Source organism: Phragmites australis, chromosome 9 (genome assembly GCF_958298935.1).
Source record: "Phragmites australis chromosome 9, lpPhrAust1.1, whole genome shotgun sequence".
Taxonomy (NCBI): domain Eukaryota; kingdom Viridiplantae; phylum Streptophyta; class Magnoliopsida; order Poales; family Poaceae; genus Phragmites; species Phragmites australis.
The window spans coordinates 26851470-26871919 of record NC_084929.1 but is presented as its reverse complement, the minus strand read 5'-3'; the positions used below and the strand labels follow the sequence as shown (position 1 = coordinate 26871919).

The window sequence follows — 20450 nt, the reverse complement described above, 5'->3', positions numbered from 1 at the left end:
TAATCCTCTTGTGGAAGAAACCCATTTAGTCGATTATACCATAATCAATTTAACTATTTGTAGTCATAAAGTAACTTAAGGTTTACATAATATATATATTGTGATTTATATTTAGATTCAGAATACAAAGTCCAGTAGGGATTTATATGTCTGAATCTATTCAATTCATTTGATCTGCCAATAATATTGAATACAAGAACATAATTTCCACACATACCATAGGGTATGTAGCATCGTAATTGATGTCCGGTCTTTGCGTGAACTATTGTGCTACAAGCATCGCTATTTTACCACTTATAAAATAAAAATCCATTATGCTTATGGAGGGAAGACATTTTGTTGTTGAGCGAAAGCAATTTTTCTTAATTAACACCTTTGGTTTGACTCATTTGAGTGCTAAAACACTCTGCCTAGGACTTTTGGTCTAGTTTCAGTTAAAGGTGTACGATAATTTTGAGGAGAAATATATATCGACAATTTTGAGGAGAAATATATATCGACAATTTGTAGTCTTTGTATTGTTTAATTCCATAAAATCAATATAGTTTGTAGACTTATTATTCTGTTTAACTCTGTGTATTTCCCAAAATAATGGAGTTACGGTGTTCCAATGACCCAGTGTCTGAATTTATGTACACATTTATACTGGGCTTTTGGATGTTGAACATCCATAGGTTTTAGATAGTAAATATCCATAATGTATCTATCAACTTGATATTGATTTGCATTTACTGTCTTAGAGGATATTCTCTCTCTATTCCTGAGAATGCTTGCAATAAGTTGTATCCCTTGTGACCATACTTCTCTCTCTTATTTTGATTTGGGACTTGAGTGGTTTTGTTAGGTACATTCAATCTTTATGGTACATTAATAGCCGAAAATTGGATTTAATGACACATTTATGACGAGTAAACATATTTAGCAGATTATTTGCATTATGTTATAAATACAAGATGTTCTGAATAAGGGTTCAGATCTCTGGTACCTAGATATAAGGACTGAATGTGAACGTATGTGATATTATTTTCTGATTTTTTACATTATTTATGGTATTAATCTCCCTCTAATGTCGAGAATTATCCTTAAAATGTTATGAGCATACGGGTAATGAATAAATCCTTTGTGAGGGACTCGATGTATTATATGATTGACAGATAATTATATCTTATATGGATCCTCAATGCCCTTTGATATATACTGTACGGTGGTAATATCGGTACGTACAGAATGTAACTGATTCATAAATAAAAATACTTGGCTGAGGCCAAAATTCCACGTACTAACTGCAATGGAGGGAAACTTATGATTATAGTTAAATGAATTTAGATTAATTATACGGTGTGTAAGGCCGCATGTCACCAACAAGATGTTGGTAAATTACAATTTTATAGTTGGCCATGCAAATGATTTGATTATCTTGATAAGAGATTCAGCTAGACCATTATGAGTATGAACATAAGATATTTAATGATGTAGTGCCCAAACCAAACTATTCCATGTGAATGGATTTGATACTGCGTCTAGGATAATTTCCTCCAATTTTAATTATTTGAGCAATGAGTTTGGTATAAGTGTGGTGCTTCATGTATAAGGGACATGTAGGACTATTTTGTAAATACATCAATCAGTATTGTAGAGTACTTAGATGGTCTATAAATTACTAAATAGAGCCACATATATATTTAAGAAATTGGATGGTGTGTTATGAATTTTAAGGTAAGAGTGTCTTAAAATTAAATTTCCTGTGATACATGCGGCGCACACAAATTTGAGGATTTTTGGGATTGATGCTGTGACTAATAGAATTGTTAATAATTTTTCTCATCATCTCTAAGGTAGAATGACGAAGGTAATCATGCCAAATCTTGATTTGATCCAAATTAAAAAATTATTTTATACACAATATGTGGTACGTGAATGATGTATGTGTAATACATCTCAGATATAATGAAGAAGTTTTCTGACATACTTGTTTTTTATACCGTTGTACTAGGTTGAGAGCAAGTTTTCATCATAGGTCTCAGTATTGGGTTTCGATATTGAAACCATATATTGAAAACAGAGTAGGTTATATGTTAAACTTGGATATGTGGGTGCATCCATGATGAACATTGGAGTACCTATAGGGAGGATGCAATATCTCTTGATATTGTATTAGTGGATGCAATGGTCCACTAAACAAAAATCCTTCTATATATGGTTGAAAATCTGAATAAGTTCTATATAGAGTATGAGAATTTAGTATGAATTTTAACTCATATATAATATGAATATCATGTATGAGTTATATGATATTATTTAATAATTGTCAATGTACTACATGTGGTAGTACAATATTGGGCTAATGATATTTCTAGGAATAATATAGAGACTTTTCAAATGTCTCGTTTGTTGAAGTGAGCTTCAAATTGATTCTCATGAATTTACTGGCCTCCAATGGGTTAGAGGTATAATTCAGCCAAATGTTTGAGAATTTGATATTATGATCATTATTCTCAAAATAGTTTTTGCCTTTGTTGGGTCCACTAGGTTTCTGCTTGTCATAGGACCAGCAGAGTTGTAAACTGCCATGAACATGAAGTCTGGATAAACGAATGAATGAGCATCCGCTTATGTTTTGGACAGTAACACATTTTTGTTGATCACTCCTTGAGGGAGTTGCAAATAATAGGTGGATCTTACTCCATTGAATACTCAAATTTTTAGAAATATGAGTAAAGGAGATGCACCAAAAATGCAAAGTTGTGTGTGTGTCAATTTTAGGAATGACTGAGCATTTGGATTGTGGTTGGGATATGGTGACATTGAGGCCACAAACCTCCATGTGGGATAATCAGTCCCATCCAATGCAAGTTCAGAAAATTCAGAAATGTTAGCCTTGTACTACATGAGGTGATCATGTATTCATTGAATTTACTATGAGAGTAAATTGAGTAGAATGATTGTGCAATATTTTGGAGTCAAGGTGATACTTGATTATATATGGGCCCTTCTATAAAGAACACTGCTAATGTTTTTGGACTCCATTCCTAAGAGAATAGGTGATGTGTGAATTATTACCAAAAACATAGGCTCCATGTAATAAATGACAGAAGATATTCACCAAAATATGTTACAAATTTGCTATTTATTTGAGCAAAATTGAGGTTTAAACAATTTTGAATTCAAGATGAGTCTTGAATTGACATATGCAAATTTTTGTAAAGTCAAGATAGGTCTTGAATTACATGTAATGTAGACCTCATATTGGATAGGTAATAAAATCACTGCTAATATCGAGGGTGAATGATAGTCACTGCCAAGATATAGTCTCTATCATATGTAGTAGTGAGTTAACACATTGAAGATAGACACCAAAATAGTATAGATCTCATAGTAGTGGGCGAGAAACTCGTTTCTATAGGCATAGTCTAAAAATGACATAGTCGTAGTAGATATACTTTGTGTTATGCTAGTAGGAATATTAGGTGATCACGTTGAAGGTAGAAACCATGTCGGGAGAACATGGTGCAGACTCACAGTAGTGGGTGAGAGACTCACTAATATAGGCATAGTTTGGCATAGTTGCAGTAAATGCCTTAGTCTCCACTTCCTTGTGTTATCCTAATATTAAAGGAGGAAATTATATTAAATCTTTTTGCATTTAATTCTACTGTTGATTTAAACAAATAAGGCTTAAAGAATACATGAAGGAAAAATGTTTTGAATTGCAATTAACTACAATCATGAAATGAAATGTGTAATAAAATTGCACATTTATAGAATATTGCACAACATTGGTATTACTAAGGTAATATATGTTTGATTCCTGATGACCTGATGGTCCAAAAATAAAAATGCATGTTATTGAGAATGCAAGAAAGAATACACATAGAACACAATAGAATTTAGAAATCATAAGGTCTTGAATGTGAATTTATTGTACAAGTATTAGATGTATTTGTGGAAGCGTTCTCACCTCGTCTTGAGGCCGCGTTTGTTTATTAATAGAAGCTAAACCTCTAGGAGATTACAGAGATGCACATACCATGTATATCCAGTTGTTGCCATGTACATCAGATTACAAGAATCCTATTCTATCTCTAACAAACCAATACTTTCTATACAAGATGGCAACAACCAGGATACGCACGATGCATGCACATGATTGAGTACAATCTTCATAATCTAAACTTACTTGCTAATAGTCCCCCTCAGTCACAACTTTACCAAGTTGAGATTGCGTCTGAATTCTTCAAGTTGTCATACCGAGAAAGGTTTGGTGAATCCATTTGCAACTTGATTCACATGTAGGTACATATCTAATGTCCAGTAATTTTTGACTTACCCTTCCTCTGACAAAATGATTATCTACCTCAATATGTTTAGTCCGCATATGAAAGACTGGATTTGCTGAGAGATGGGTAACACCAATATTATCACACCATAACCCGGCAGCAAGAGGACTTTTAATCCCTAGCTCATTGAGCAAAGTTTGTATCCACATCACTTCAGCTGTGGCATTAGCTTCTTATTTATACTCTGCTTCAGTACTAGACCTTGATACTGTAGCTTATTTTCATGCACTCCAAGATACTAGATTTGTTCATAAGAACACAGCAAAACCTCTAGTTGACCTTGTGTCATCAGAATAGCCTGCCCAATCTGCATCAAAAAATGCACTGATAAGCATAGAAGAAGACTTACGTATGTGTAAACCAATACCCAAGGTATATTTTAAATATCTCAAAATTCTCTTAACAGTTGTCCAATGTAACTTGGTTGGAGAATGTAAATATTGATAGACCCTGTTAACTGAGAACGAAATACCAGACCTTGTCAAAGTTAAATATTGTAAAGCACCAACAATGCTTCTATACCTTGTAGAATCTTCAGGACCAAGCATCTCTCCTTGCGCAGAAATTTTTTTAGATGCCGACATAGGCGTGTTTACAGGCTTGCAGTTCAACATATTTGCTCTTTTAAGTATATATGTGGCATATTTTTCCTATGTCAAGAGAATATCTCCTTGTATCCTTTGGACTTCAATACCCAGAAAGTAGTGGAGATCGCCTAGGTCCTTGAGTGCAAACTCTATCTTGACATCTTGAAGAAGAGTTGCGGTTGCATCTGAAGAGGAGCTCACAATAATTATATCATCAACATATATAAGCATGAATACAGTGATGTTTCATTTACTATAATAAACAAAGTAAGTATCTGCCTTAGAAGGACGAAAGCCAATATTTTGTAATTTTTTCACTGAGTCTAGAATACCAGCCTCTTGGTGCTTGCTTAAGCCCATATAAAGATTTATCCAGCTTGCATACATAATCCAACATTGTCTTGTTTTCATATCCTAGAGGCTGTCTCATGAACACATCTTCCTCTAGAACACCATGTAAAAACGTGTTCTGCACATCTAACTGGTGAAGATTCCATCCTCTGAAGAGAGCAATAGATAAAACAAGTCTAATAGTGGCTGCTTTCACTGTAGGACTAAAGGTATCTTTATAATCAATGACATATCTTTGTTTAAATCCCTTTGCAACTAATCTAGCTTTATATCTATCTATTGTTCCCTCAGCTCTCTTTTTAATTTTATAAGCCCATTTACAATCAATTAAATTCATGCTTGGTTTGGGAGGTACTAAATGCCAGGTCTTGTTTTTCATGAGTGCTAAATATTCAGCATCCATTGCATTCTTCTAATTTTCATTGTCCAAGGCTTCTTGTAAATTTTGAGGTTCATCGGTCGAGGTGAGAAATCCATACCTAATTCTTCCATCAGTTAAAACCTTGGGCTTAACAATTCCTCGTTGCAGCCAAGTCACCATTCGGTGCTGCACAAGAGATGTTGGATAATCACTGGTCGGTGTCGCTGGATGTACCTCAAGATGCACATCAGCACCTGGGGACATGTGACTGAGCTCATTCGATGGAGAAGCTGGCACGGACGGGTTCTCCTCGGTAAAGGGGCTTCTAGACAAAGCATGGGCGAGAGAATTTACCTCGAACTCCTGCACGACAGTAGTGTTGGCTGGGCCGAGCGGAACAGCACCATGCACGACGTCAATGGCACCATGCACAACCACCACGTTTTTAGCATTGGGGCTAGCTTCGTGCAAAACAATTTCTTCTGCCAAAATTTTCAGCTGATTAGCAGGATTAGTATGGACATTAAATAATTGATCACCTATATGTTCACCCCCATGATCAATAGGATTTAGCAGGGTAGGAGGCAGAAGGAGAATCTCGGTCTGAAGATGCGCCCCTGCATTAGAATGAAGTTTGGAGAAGGGGAAATTTTCCTCATCAAGCACAACATCGCAAGAGATATAAATCCTCCCAGTTGGAATGTCTAGACACTTGAATCCTTTGTGCATATTACTATAACCGAGGAAGGTACATTGCTTGGAACGAAATTAGAGTTTGCGAGTATTATAAGGACAGATATTCAGCCAACATGCGCACCCAAAGGTACGGAGAGAAGAATAATTTGGCTTAACATGAAATAAGCGTTCCAAGGGAGTTTTTGACTGAATCACCTTGCTGGGTGTTCGATTGATTAAATATGTGGCAGCAAGAAATGCCTCATCCCAAAATTTCAATGGCATGGATGCATGAGCAAGAAGGGCTAAGCCAACTTCGACTATATGTCGATGCTTTCTTTCAGCTGATTCGTTCTGTTGATGAGTATGAGGACAAGAAATTTGGTGTGATATGCTGACCCTTTTAAACAAGGAATTCAACTTCTCATACTCGCCTCCCCAATCGATTTGCATGGAAATATTTTTCCTACCAAAGAGTCGTTCAATAAGATTTTGGAACTCATGAAATTTTTGAAAAACCTCATATTTGTGCATAGGCAAATAGATCTAGGTGAACTTACTATAGTCGTCAATGAAACTAACATAATATTTATTTCTCCTTATAGACTCGGGTGCAGGACCCCATACATCAGAGAAAACTAATTCCAAAGGAAAATGAGACTAGTTGACTTGGAATAAGGTAACTGATGACTCTTTGCCTGTTAACAGGCATCACAAACTGTTTCTTTATTGGACTTGAAGGAACAAGGGAGATTATTCATATTGATGACTTGTTGAACGAGTGGAAGAGTTGGATGACCTAGTCGGCTATGCCACTTTGACAGGGGCGGCTTGATGATGCTCCATGCCTGTTTATTTGAGCAGACATGAGAGGATGAGAGTGTACAAACCACCCTCACATCTTCCTCGATGAAGGACCCTCTTCGTTTCCTGATCCTCAATCAAAAAATTGTTTGGATGAATGATTATCAGTGGCAAGGCGATGTACTGAAACGAGATTCTTTTGGGCTTTTGGAACATGTAATACATTGTTAAGATAAAGATCACAATGTGGAGTATGAACAATAGTGTGACCAATGTGTTTAATGCCCATACCTACACCACTAACAGTATGAATCTAATCACCACCGTTGTACTTGTTATGGACAACTAGCTTCTCGAGATTGCTGATAATATGATCAGTAGCGCCCATATCGGTATACCAATTTGTGTCCACCCCATAGGACGTGATAGCAGAGGCAGCAGTCCTCTTCTCCGGAACATAATCTTCATCAAAATGGTGCCAACAATCAACAGCTGTATGGCCCGGTTTTGTCACAAACCTGACAACATGGACGATTGTCGCCATTTCCTGGATTGCTGCCACTACAACCACCACGGCTGCCGCAACTACCACGACCATTGTCACAGTTACGGCCACCACGACCGCACTGAAAGCCTCCTTGGCCTTATGCAGTAGAATTGGCCAAGCTTTGAGAGTGCATGCCCTCCTAAAGCAAATCCATTCGGTTATCAAAACATTAGTAGTTGAGCATATAATTCACTAACTGAGATGGGTTCCACTCGTCCCAAGATGGTTGAAACGAGTGGATTGTAGTCGATGTCGAGTCCGTTGAGGATGTAGGAGATGAGTTCTTCATCGTCGAGTGGCTTTCCTGATGCAGCCATCTCACTGGCATAGCCTTTCATCTTGCCGAAGTACTTAGGAGCAGTCATTGTTCCCTTCTGAGTAGTAGTGAGAGCCATGCGGATATTGACCCCTTGTGCACGGATCTGTGAGGCAAACATATCTTCTATTTCCTTCCAGACTTGAGATGCCTTCGTCATCGAGGCAACGTGGGCGAGCACCTCTCGCGATAGGGAGGAGAAGAGATAGCCAAGAACTTGCTGATCCAAGGCTACCCACTTGGTGTACTTAGGATTGGCTTCTTGTACATACTTGTTGTCGGACTTGGTGACCACCGTCTCAGGAGGAGCAATGGCAGTTCCATCCAAAAACCCCAGTAGTTGTATGCCGCGCAGAGCCGGAAGCATCTAGGCCTTCCAGAGCATGTGACTGCTCTTTGTCAGCCTCTCTGTCACCGGATGACCAAGAGACAAGCTCAACATCGGTGCAACGGAAGAAGTGGAGGATGCGCTATTTGCCATAGATGAGTTTTTTAGAGGTTGGCTCTAGTACCATGTACAAGTATTAGATGTATTTGTGGAAGCGTTCTCACCTTGTCTTGAGGCCATGTTTGTTTATTAATAGAGGCTAAACCGCCAGGAGATTACAGAGATGTGCATGCCATGTATATCCAGTTGTTGCCATGTACATTGAATTACAAGAATCCTATTCTATCTCTAACAAACTAATACTTTCTATACAAGATGGCAACAAGCAGGATACGCACGATGCATGCACATGATTGAGTACGATCTTCATAATATAAACTTACTTGTTAACATTTATATGAGGTAAACTCAAGTTAGTGCAATAGTACATATCACGATGCAATTTTTGAGGACCTGTAGGTCTGAAATGAATATTTACATGATGTAAATATTATGCATCATAATTTATCTTAAACCTAAGGGCTTAAATAATAAATATACTAGACATGTAGCACTATTTAAATGGACGACTCAGCAATTACTGAAAAACCTAGGTGTTTTTTTGTGAAATGATAATGTGACCGTCCATTGCCCATGTTGAATAATTATGACCATCAAGCGTGAGTTCATTGAACTCTTTGCCGACCATTGTATCCTATATGGATTTGACCATATATTTGATTAATTTACCATGTATACATTAAAAATTATTATAGCAATATTGTAATATGATGTAAAATTTGTAATGTCAACATGAGCCTTGAATTACGTAGTGTAGACCTCAATTATGTAGCTAACACGTTGAAGATAGTCACCAGAATTGGTGTAGATCTCATAGTAGTATGAAGCATAATCTGACATATTTTAGTAAATACTTATGTTTCTATTACCTTGTGTTATGCTAAGTAGAATATTTGGAAGAGCACATTGAAAATAGTCATCATGTCCATATGACATGATATAGAGCTCACAGTAGTGAGCATAATCTGCAAATGTGTAATAGATGTCTTGTTTCCACTACCTTGTGTTTCGCAAATATTAAATGGGATAATCACTACGAATGATTTTGCATGTAATTCTACTTGAATTAAGTGTTTTGGATGTGTGAGCACATTGGGCTTAATTAAGGTGAATTTAGAATATAAATTTTGCAAGAAATAAACTCTATTGCAAAATTCAGAGGAGTGGATCGTCAGCCTTGAGATGAGCATGGTTGTTGCTCTCTTGGCTGAGGAGAGCTGCCGGGATCGAGGGTGCCGTGGGCGTGGGTGCGCGACGTACACCGCGTGGATGTCAACGTTGGCATTGTTGTAGTGGCCGGTGTCATGACTACGGGCGATGCAGATGCGTCATCGTCGTCGCAGCCATAGTTGCTGGGAAGAAGGATGTCATATCCTCCAAAGCGACCATGTGAATCTTTTTTATGTCGAAGCAACGTAGCCTCGATTCTTGTTTGTGTTTGAGGCCGAAGAGCCTCTGTTCTTCCTTATGGATGATTAGCGGTATAAGAGCAAGTGTGTGACAACATATTACAAATAATTGTAGAGAGAAAGTAGATGGAATAAAAACTCTTGTTATTGATTCATAGGGTGTTTATATATTTATATATGTTGAATAGACATAATAAAATGATATATCTATTGGAGAGATACATCTTTCTAATAGACACAACTCTTGATAGTTAATAGTGTAATTAATTAAATGGTTAAACATCCAAATAGTATCTGTTTACTAGAGGTGTTTATTAGCAACACAAGTAATCTAGAAGAATGTTTTCTTACACTTCATGATAAACCTTTATTTATACTATTCACGGATTCCAGCTTTCGGTTGAGAAAGCATAGCGTGACGCAAGATATCGTGACGCAAGAGATTAGGCTCTGACATAAGTTATGCCTGATGAAAAAGCTAGAAGCTGCAACATTATCATGCATACCCCAGATGACAAAGAAACATCAATAGCAATACACCAGGCCATTTCCAGACAACACTGGTAGCACATTGGATTATTCACAATATACATAAAAGGTACAGGGCAACTTGTCCATGTGGGAAAAATAGAAAAACAACCTAATTTTTTTTCCTAACTACAGAGGTCGGCAACCATCTAGAACCGCACCAAGACAGACTGCTCCTGGAAGGCACCAACACTCTTGAGCATTTTCTCGGCAACTGAATAAGTATTGCCATATAAGATGGATTTTGATATGTCCACTAGGAAAAAAATGTACACCAATTGAAGGTTCCACCTGGATAAGTAGAGTGCAAAGTCCAGTTGAGAACTGGTCTAGGCTACTCTAGTTTGTGACAGTGACTTCGTCAAAGTTCCAATCCCTAACAAGGTCCCTGGACACAGCACAGCTGCGTTGAAGGCGAGGAGTGCCCTCTGTGCCTTGACCAGCGACCATGGGTGGAAATGGGGTCACCTTTGACGTCCCAACGCTAGTAGAAGCTCCAGCTGGTGTTACTCTGCGAGCTAAGCAGGCAACAACAGCTCCGCATCGGTTTTCCTCCTCGGAACTCGATACTGAGTAGCTTCTAAGAGAGTGCGAAGGGCTGTTCATCCCATGACATACAAGACAAGCGAGACTCATGATTATTATCGCGGAAACCGCCTGTTGCTACTGCAAATAAATACGCAATGTTAGAAAATATTTTAGTAGAACATATAAGCAATTTCATGTGACTGATGCATATATAATAGTGGTGTTGACATACCACCAAACCAGCAACAAGTGATCGATCCCAACAGAACTTGCAACACGGAGCAGAAACACTTTTAACAACATAGTTGCTTCAATAATAACTGGTGATAACAAAACATATGACATGACCTTTGATATTCTTTTTTAGCTAAAATAAAATGATTGGCATAACAATAGTAGATACAATGCATCATAGGTATCCATTGCATAGTAGCATCAGTCCCCAACTACCCAATGCATATGCTGAATTGTAGGAAAACAGTGGTTCATGACAAACAGAATAATCATAGCTAGGCAGGTTGCGAAAGTTGACCGTCTGGCAAGCACTAAAGATTTATGTTCAGAGCTCAAATTTATACAACCAAGAAGCACATCTACCACAAAAAATATGCAAGCCAAATAAAAAGGAAATAGCATGTCTAGGCTGTGCATGTTAGCAATGGCAAGATCTGAAGTATCTTCTGGAAATAATTCTTCAGAGCTGAAATTTGCGCAACACATAGAGCACAACTAGCATAGAAACATGGGAACCCAATAAAAAAGGATATATATACAGAGAGAGAGAGAGAGAGAGAGAGAGAGAGAGAGAGAGAGAGAGAGAGAGAGAGAGAGAGAGAGATGAGAGAGAGAGAGGGAGAGTTCATGTTAGCAATGACAAGGACTTAAGTATCGTCAAGACGTTTACATACAATTTTACAATGCTTGATAGTTCACTAAAACTACCAAGGATCGACGTTGATGGATATGAACACAAAAATGACACTTTGTCCAAGAAAGGGCAACAATCCATCCAAATTTTAGCATTAGAACCCGGGCCCTGTTTGGATAGGCGGGACTAGGATCCAAATCGCTATGACCATTGGCAGAGCTTCCCACAGGCCAAGGGTGGCCATTGCCCTTCCTTTCTCTCAAAACTTCTTAAGTTAACACTCATTTCCATCACTTGATTAGTAACAAAAATTTCAAAAATACCTAAGTTTATCTCAATTTGGCCCCTTCAATCTTTTCCTTCAAGCTCTGCCACTAGTTATGACTTAGTTTTAAGTTCGAACTAAATCCTAGAAATTTCTCAATCTCTCTCTTCTGAACAGGCAGCAAGGATCGAGTTCACTATCCCAAGATGAAAGACAGGACAGGTGAAAGTAAATAAAGGTACTTGATTACATGAGCAGACAGACAGGCAGGCAGGCCTTCAGCGCCTACACATGCCCTATCCTTTGGTTGAAGCTACGAAATTCCCCAAATGCGTCCTACCAAGACGCACCGTATCAAAAGAGAGGCTCCCTCCGTAAATTACAGCGATATGATAAGCATCTACATCTATAACAACATCTCTCAGATTCTCATGAAGGCAAAGTGGCGAACATGCAATCGCTCACGCTCCTAAATGATCTAACCGGGGCTCCGACTTGGCGTGGGGGGAGGGATGGGGTTTGGGTTCAGTAAAGCCCATTGAAATTCTTGGGAAATAAACCGCATCGGCGTCTTAATTGGTTACTGCCGAGCCCTATGGAGGCAACCAGAATCGAACCATGGATGGATTGTGGATTGGATTGCTAGGGCAACAACGCGCAGATTGATATATTACAGAACGAGGGAAATCCATCCAAGCAATCGAGGATTTCTTACCAGCACAAAGGCGAAACCAATCCACGCCCGGATGGATCTCAGCGCCACTAGACCGAGAGAGGAACGGCAGCCGGTGATGGCGGGGGGGGGGGGGGGGGGGGGGGTGGACCGGCTTTGCGTTGGGGGTCGTCTAGTCTAGCTAGGTTTGGACTAACTCGACTCGAGCGGTCACACCACCTCGCCCTGGTTCACCTTGCTCCTCCTTGGTTCGTAGTTGTAACTGTCGTCGTAACCGGAGACCGGCACGGTCTTCCTTCTGATGTCCATAGGTCAGTCAACTAAAAAATTGCAGAAATTTCAGTCGACGACCTTGTCCATTGAATGTATATTGGACAGCTCTTAGCACCACGATTCTCCTATGCATCATTCTTTTTCCAGCCAGTTGTCTTATTATTTCTCTCTCTTCTCCGACCGTCATAGTTGCCATAACTCCTTCTGTCGCGTCACCTTGCCTCCATCGTCTCCGATGACTCCAGATGCCAGATCCGAATTCGTCACCCTAGCTGCTCTAACTTGTCAGAGTTTTGCCTCCGCTGTTATCGACATCGTCCACTGCCGGTCTTCCACCACCGCTGCCAATAACATCCCACCGCCTTATCGTCCCGCCTTTCTAATTCCTCTAAGCCTGGCGCTCCCTTAAACCCCAAAACCTAATCACTTTGGTGAACTAATCTCACTGACAGTCGCTGCTTTTACCGTCGACTGAAAGCCCAAGCGTTTTCAGTCGGCTGAAGCCTAGGGTGTGTGTTCAACTATTAGTTTTGATTGCAATTTATTAATTAAATATAGTAATATGACATGTATCGCTCCATTTTTTACTTTAATTTATAGTGTGGTTTATAGTGATAAAGCAGCTTAACCGGTTGAGTATCGATTTCCTTACAACATGTTTTGCAAACAATTACGAATGGGATCGGAGTTTAGAGATCAGGTGATATGGTGGGGCTTTCTGGAAAAAAGAGAGGAGATTATGGTGGGACTAGGCATAGGAGTTTTGGTCATTTGCTTCCTAGTCTTAATCCCCTATTTGGCGAGAGAGATGGGAAATCATCTCGAACTAATTCAGAACTCGTATCGTATGTCATGCTAACACAAATCATGATGAAGATATCCATAACCCATCTTTTCATATACCTTTCGACTTGTCTGGCATGTTTCCATGCATGAGCTTGGTGCGTTGGAGAGAGCGAGCCTCGAGTAAGGGTGGCAACAGTTTAGGTTGAGGTCAGGTGGAGTGAGAACGCACTCGATCTAAACCCGAGAAAACAAACCTGACCTGGCCCCGAAATACTTATCAATGCAAAACTAACCTTGGCCCCAACGGAAACCTGAGACCCGATAGGGTACCCGAGACAGGGGAAGGAGATGGCTAGATTCAAATATGTCTTCCCGGTTGCGGCTCGCGATTCTCGGTAGCCAAATGGCGATTCATCCTCTCGTATGTGGGCCCTCCCGCATTGCATCATCCTACGCCCGTGCTAACGTCGTCCCACGTCGTGTCGATGCCGTCCCACACCGCATTGACGCTCGGGCCCTCCCGCGTCACACCCGTGCCAACGCCGTCTATGGCCATACCCACACGCGCTGCCCGTGCCCTCCCACACCTTTGTTGACGCCCTTCGACGCTCGTGCCCACACGCGCCACCCGTGTCCACACGTGCCGCACGTGCCCACACACACTGCCCGTGTCCACGCCTACGCATGCGCCCTCCCGCGGCCGCGCCCACACGCGTCACCCAACACACGCTTTTGTTGCAAGAAGGACTAGAGGATTTTGCAATTGCATTGCTGGGTCATGGGGTTGTGAGCATGAGGACACGAGGTAATAGCCGGTTCATGAGGTAGTGGCCCATGGAACTTCGGATTTCGGGTGGCACCCGCGGGTGCAAAAATACACCCGCACCCGAACCTAGTTCGGGTCGGGGCCTTAGCCCGATGGCCCTGTGAAGCCATTTTCCCACTCAAATTCGGCTCTATCGGGTCTGAAACCCATGAGGACTTAACCTGATGGGGCAAACTGCCATACCTAGCCTGGAGGATGACGATCGATCCAAAGAGACGCATAACAAACTACTTACTTTGGCAATAGCGGATTCAGGATCACCAAGAAAGGAGAGCTCTCCCTCCTTTTCTTATTCTTCCTCTTCCTCCCCCTCCTCTTCTTCCTCTTTCATCCCCAAAAATTTGAAGGATGACTTAGGAAGCTCCCAGGTACACCCCTGCCCCATGGTGGATCTGTCACTAACTTTGGAGTTGTCTAGAACGTTGATACACTACCCATCTCCCGCTCCATTGCCCAACTAGGCTAGAGGAGACTAGAAAAGCAGCGCAACTCCGTCGTCTTTTGTACACATCATCTATATATGGAAGGATCAAGGGTGACCATCCTTTTTTTCTCTATGGAGGTTGGGCCGTTAAGCAATGTTTATCGTTATTATCCCCACATTGGCATATCAACAATAGACGATCTAGCAAGACCTCGTTTAGAATTGCATGAATTTAAGAGAGTATATATATATATATATATATATATATATATATATATATATATATATATATATATATATATATATATATATATATATATATATATATATATATATATATATATATATATATATATATATATATTCGTGCACGAATTCTACAAACTCCTCGTTCCAAATCTCAATAACCTAAATGTCGTCGCATTCACAGCTGGTGGGCGAGTCCACATCATCACCTGGGTTTGGAACTGTCCGATTTGAGCACAAGCAGATTAGGACCATCCGATTTGTGGTACTATAGCACCTATTTCATTAGAGTTCGAGGAATTTCTTCAGCCACTCGCTCGCTCAGCGACTCCGGCCTCTGCGCACCTCGCTGCCATCGCCCAACCGGTGCAGCAGAGGTAGCACAGCCAGAGCCAGAGGATGGCGAGGCCTTCCTCTGGGAGCTCTAGTCGCTCCAAGTCCGTCTCCCTGCAACTTCTCTTCCCTTCCGATGGATGGATCCGTCCTTAGCATATGATCGCTTCGCACGCCGCTGCATAAGCGACTCGAGGATGAGATGGGGATCTTTTGGAGGAAACCGGAGGCCAACGCCAATGGTGTTGTTGCCACTGCTCTTCGACTACCCTCCCATTGCCTCTCGCACCAGGTTCTCTACCTTACCCGTCCCCTCCCTTTTCCCGAAGCGGAATCTATGATTGCTTTTGCGAGTCCCTTTTACCTAAAAGAAGCAATTTGATGAGCTGATAAAAACAGGAGCATAGCAAGTATCTTCAATAGACTTAACTTGCAAATATTATAAATAGATGAAATTTTATATAGTACTACATAACAAACTAATGTACATCAATAATAGTTAATGGTTCAAAGTCATATACTTACTTAGATGCTTCCCAAAAGTATTATGAGAAACACAATTATAAGAGTTGTATTTCTTGATCATTGAACCTTTCCAAACTCTTATTCTTGGTAGAGTAGGAGGAATTGCTTGCATTTGAGACTCAAATTGAAGGAAATCAAGATAGTACAACTGCAATGAAACCAGTAATGAACAACAGCCAATGTTGATTATAATATGATATGATAACAAAAATAAAAACTTACTAATAACAAAAAGACTAAACAAGAAATGCACTACTGCAGATTAAGTCTATTGAAGTATGAGAAGACAAAATGATCAAAGATAGATGTAGAAGTATTAAAATACAAAGGGTCAGCAGAACGCATACAACAAAGAAGTATATACAACCACACAAGGTTTTCCTCTTCTTATTCATGTACTTCCTGATAGAATTGAATAACCTTTCGTACACAAATTTTGACCAATCCCATTCCCTTGCAGTGGCAACATCAATCAATGGACTAAAGTACTTTGGACTTGGTTTTGTGCTCGAATTAGGACATAAAAATGTCGACAATACCACAACCATGAAATATCGAAAGAATTGATCATCAACCATCTCCTCTTTTGATACTATCTTGGACCCAAATGACTTTATCAGAGGAATGTTAGTTTATTTGATTTTTTGTTAGAAAATCAGCTTTCCTAGATTTTCCAGTTCCTCTAATATTTGGACCACCTATTGGGAGAGCCAGGGCCTTATGGACAGATAACGGAGAAACATGAATGACCTTATAACCAAGACGAATATCTAAATAGTTGACATCAACTTGATCTGCTATCCATTGAACAAAGTTTCTAGGAACAGGGCAACCCTCATATTGAAGAAGAATAGCAAACTCATACTCATCCACAACATCTCTCCTATGTTGATCTAGAGACAAAATAATGTCCCTAAAATATGAATGGTTACACCTACTGACAGCTTTACTGCAACCAACTGCAGAAATTCATTTGGAAGGCCTTGTTTCAGTTTTATTGCGAGATCTTAAACTTGGATGTCCAATATTAGACTCAATTGATTTTGACATCTACAAATTTAAAACAAAACATATCAGACAATTTAACTAATCTTGTATCTATGTTTTGATAAAGGTTTATTTTCACAACTAGAAATTTAAAGCTAAACATATCTTGACCTGACTACATATTAAGCTAAGAAACAGATACACATACCCGTCTTAGAATTTTGAAACTTTTGAAAAGTTTATCGTTATCAATCTCATCTTTTAAGGAACATACAGCCTAAACAAAAACAACAACATTCAAAGCAAGAATTTTTAAACAATTTTTTTTAAAAAAAAAGATGAAAAAGAAAGTTTATACAAGTTATCTTGCCATTGCCTCTTATCTCTAAGTTATCTTCTTCAGAATTAAGCTCAAACTCACTTTCTTCATTGCCATGAACAAATTCATTATCAGAAAAATTATCGTTATCATCATCCATGATTTAGAACCTGACAAACATATAAAACAAGTACAGGAATCTGACAAAACATGTTCTTTCAAATAAAAAATACAGACCGCAATGAAGATAATATTTCTGATACACTTGTTTATAAGCACAAAGCAGATCAACAAATATTCATTACATATCATTAAACATTTCACTGATATATGACTCAATTGACTCCATTGATACATGACTCGAATGACTCAACTTAGCTAAACTTACTAAACTCAAATACAAGACCTCACTGACTACATAATTAAAAAGACACTTCATTCACCTAAACATAACAACATAGACCTAAAAAGACATATGATGCTACCAATGCACGCAGGATCATTCATGGCTGGAACTAGTACATCAATATGAGCAAAAGACACACTCTATTGCCTAAACATCACCACTTGTCCATCCAACATCTGAGAATGAGTAGTACACTAAAATGAAGCGTAGATGACTCCATCAAAGTTAACAGCAACATGAAACACATTCATGTTCTGAATTATGGAATGAATGCAGGATGTCACCACAAAAACCCTGTCATATCCATCCCCAAGAATGTTAACTCTAACAACAAAAGAACAACGATCAGGGGAAGTGAAAAGATAGTCGTCAACATAGGGTAAAATATGTGCCTCCCTATCAACCCTGGCAAAGCCTCCAACAGCACCTCCACCAGCATTTGCTCTAGAAAATCCTACTGCAGGAGCACCAACAACATGCCATCCTAATCCCGCTATATTGCCTCCACCACCTCCTCTTCCAGCCATGATGAACACAGAGAAGCAGAATTTAAGGAGAAGGGACACCAATTATGTGTCTAATGTAAGTGATGACTAACAACACTACTGATGCCTCATTAAATAGGCAAAACAACCACACATCAGTTAATCGTAAACACAACCCACGTTCTACAAACTCAAACACACATAAACGCAACAACATAGCCCCATTACCACTGTTACCTTCCCAAAGCAGGGCGCATAATCCATTGTTCACTACTAACACACAAAGCATAATGTACATTAAACAGCCTAATCATTCACTAGTAACGCACAAAGAAAATGGGGAACAGAATGGCTAAACCCTAGGCAACCAAAATCCAAAGAAACTAGATCCAATCATGGCAAATTGGATCCAACTGACAAGAAAAAAGCACCCTACAAGCTGTATCAACCAATATGAACCAAATAACACATGCACAGACAACAAATCGAACGACAGAGGTAGCATTAGGGGGGAATCACCACTGAACAGAGCGCAAACTACAAAGGCAACAACCTATCGCGCACAAGAGAAAGGAAGGAGATTGACCGAATACAAAGAACAAGACCATCATGGATGCTCCGCCGCCTTGAAATCACCATCATAATGCCATTTTGCGAATCAGAAAATTTAATTGGCAACCGATTGTGCTATAGTGAGAACGCATGGCCACGTGGGGTGGGCTAACCAGTCATGATGTTGGCTGAGAGCCCTAAGCCCCCTTACAATTTTTGGGCATGAAAGAAAAAAAAGAGAGAGAAGAAGAAGAGGAGGAAGAAGAGGGGGGGGGGGGGAAGGAGGAAGATGAAGTGGGAAAAACCCTCTACTTCTTGATTCTGGAACCGCCACTGCTTCATGCAGGTGTGAACAGGGCTGGTCCTAAGATTTTGGTAGCCGCGAAACTAAAAACATGACTCATTGAATTGAAATATCAAAAAATAATAAATATATATTTTATAAAGATAATATTGGATGCATTAAAAATTATTTTTGATAAACACTTAAAGTATAAAATAATAATGCTCAACTCAAACACTTCGTAGAGATCATCTTAAACAATTTCTTCTAACATTTGTTGATGCAAAGTCATTGATGATGGTATCAATATCAATCTAATCCACCAATTTCTTCTCAGTGCATAAAGTTGTCAGGCCACTTAATCTTTCTTGAGATATTATGGATCTTAAATAGTTCTTCAATAATTTCAACTTTGGAAAGATTCGTTCAAATGACGTCATAGTCATAGACACAGTAAATAAGATTTGATAAGCCATAGTAACATTAGTATAACAATCTGTTTCTCTGACATACTAAAAAATCTTCATAAAAGATATTGACCTATCTGGCAATGTCAATTGCACAACTCTTAATTCAGACATTAGATCATTTAACTCAACATCATATGAACCATCTACAAAGAAAGTATTTGCAAAATTCGCGTAGCAATCTTTCAGTTCAATCCAATGATTTCAATGTTGTCGAGCTCAATAAAAGCCCAAATATACGTTTGAAGCATTGGAGTTCTTCAAATATATTTTTCAATGAAGTGTTTGCCATATCAACCATAATAAAAAAAGTAATTAACTTCAAAAGCCTTATTAGCTTGTAGAATTTCTTTATTGTAATCAATTTCATCAAATTGTTTCTTCCTAAGAGCACGCCACTTTACTAAAAATGATAGCTCTACACCTATTTCAGATGCAATGTCTTTGGCAATAGTCATACTAGAAGCAAACCCTTTATTTCTATACTTGTCAAAGTAAATCATTATATTTTATATCTTTTGCAAGGTAGAGTCGATGCTCATGGAGATTGATTGCAACTTCTTGCTCATAGCATTTATAGCGAAGAAAATGGCATGCTAAATAACCATACCAACTATAAACTCAAAGCTATCAAGCACATCAAATAATTTTTTGCATTACTCTTTGCCATAGGTTCGGTATCAAAAAGCTTGACGTAACTGAGACAAAGCTGACCTTAGCTGAGGAGCATGATATCTAATTGTTTTAACACTTTTGATCCAACTCTTCTAATGAGTATTGCACAATGATTTCACTGTTAAACTTGGAACATGATCAAGTAGAACTTTCCATCTTTTGATAA

General features: G+C 39.1%; 1 non-coding gene across 1 annotated transcript; it reads right to left on the bottom strand.

The window, feature by feature from the left end:
• Window positions 1-7821: 7821 nt before the first annotated feature.
• LOC133929964 (small nucleolar RNA Z247) lies at window positions 7822-7961 on the bottom strand. The gene has a single exon (XR_009911685.1). It is a non-coding gene; the product is annotated as a small nucleolar RNA Z247 (small nucleolar RNA).
• Between the last annotated feature and the right edge of the window lie 12489 nt (window positions 7962-20450).